Source organism: Cibotium barometz, chromosome 18, assembly GCF_041138505.1.
Source record: "Cibotium barometz isolate CiBa-2024 chromosome 18, ASM4113850v1, whole genome shotgun sequence".
NCBI classification, from domain to species: Eukaryota; Viridiplantae; Streptophyta; class Polypodiopsida; order Cyatheales; family Cibotiaceae; genus Cibotium; species Cibotium barometz.
In genome coordinates this window covers 31,601,179-31,602,973 of record NC_141063.1, presented here as the reverse complement: position 1 = coordinate 31,602,973, position 1,795 = coordinate 31,601,179, and the positions used below count along the sequence as shown (strand labels likewise).

The 1,795-nt window shown below is 41.7% G+C and overlaps 1 pseudogene; it reads left to right on the top strand.

Annotated features, from left to right (window-relative positions):
• Positions 1-247: 247 nt before the first annotated feature.
• Positions 248-1,501, top strand: LOC147629206 (ABC transporter G family member 11 pseudogene; annotated as a pseudogene).
• The last annotated feature ends 294 nt before the right edge of the window (positions 1,502-1,795 follow it).

Here is a 1,795-nt window from a genome sequence, read left to right as displayed (position 1 = left end):
TTATATAATTTTATGAGATCTCATAAAAATAAAAGGTACTCTGTAAGCTATTATTAAACTAGAGAGCTACAATCTTAACAATGACATGAACTAAATTTTGAGGTATGGAATGCTAGAGATGCATGAAATAGGCATTACTTCTTGGTTTTTACTTTTGTTAGGGTAGGTGGTCTTGCGTCTTAGTCATCTCAAGATAGGAGGTTCGGTTAGGATCTCTTGAGGTATGTTTGTGCCTCAAGCCTTAGGAATGATAGCAACACTGAGTGTTTACGAGGAGACAATGGTATACTCGGCACCTCTACAGCTATTCGGGGATTGTGACTCCCTTTGAGCGGCAGCATAGGGTGCACCATAGCATCTGCGATATGGGGCTACATGACTGTGCCGACATACGTGTGGGTGGTTGGTACACCCGTGGGGGGCTGAGTGGTGGGGAGAAAAAGTGTCTCAACATTGCCATTGAAAGCCTCAAGCAAACCCCCTGCTCTTCCTTGATGAACCCACTAGTAGCGTTGACGATGCAGCAGCTTTCCACATAGTCAAAAGGCTCCGACACTTGCCAGATCTAGCAGAACCTTGGTCATCTCTATCCACCAGCCAAGTAGTGAGGTCTTTGAGCTCTTCTATCATTTGTGCCTTCTTTCATCTGGTCAAACAGTTTACTTCGGTGAAAGAGTGATTGATGGATTCCCATGAGTGACCAGCATTCCAAAACCCATCAAATCATTTCCTATGGATTATAAACTCAGAGTTTGAAGAGACGAATGACAACGATGACATAGACATGGGGAATTGAAGAATGCCCACATTACACAAAGCTCAGCATCTCATAAAAGACTATGGGGACTCGAATATCAAAAGCACTATCAATCTATGAATTTAGCCAGCTTCTCAGAAAGAAGGTGACCTAATAGAGAAAAGTGATGGTGGTGGGGTGAGTTGGTTCAAGAAAGCCTTCTATTTAACATCAAGATCCTTCACAAACATGAAAAGGGACATTACCTATTACTGGTTTTGATTGTTTATTTCTGTGATGATGTTGATCTGTGTGGGCACGATCTACTACTAAGTTAGGCATTCTTATGATTCCATCCAAGAAAGGGTGGGTATGCTTATCTTTGTAACTGCATTATTGACTTTCATGGGAGTGGTGACCTTCCCATGATTCATATAAGACATGAAGATCTTCACACAAGAGAGGCTGAATGGGCACTACAGCATCACGGTGTTTGTTGTTGCCAACACATTGTCAACCTTCCCCTTTGTGGTCTTGTTGGATTTTCTATTGGGAACCATTTTGTACACAATGGGTGGCTTACATCCCGGCTTTGACCACTTCATCTGCTACATTACTACTCTTTTGGCTGCCCTCTTGGTTGAGGAGGGCCTGCTCATGGCAATTGCAAGCATTATGCCGGATTTCCTCACGAGCATGATTGCAGGATGTGGCATCATGCAAGGCATATTTTCTTTTAGAAAAATGCTTGAAAGGTGGAGCTAGGCATATTTTCTTCTAAAAAAATGCTTACTAGGAGGTCATGCCAATGTGGCCTCCTTCCAAGCATTTTTTTTAAGAACTTGAATACCAATGAAACTCACCTTCACTTTATGGAATAGCGAAACCTCCTAAATATAAAACTTGGCTTCACTTTATGGAATAGCGTAACCTCAATCTCAAAGGCGGAGCCTCAGGGGGTTCACCTCTTAGAAATTTTATGTATCATGTGCGTTCAAGAAGTATTTAAAAAACCCCTTACACTTACATACTTTTATGAATAAAATAACCCCTTTTCTT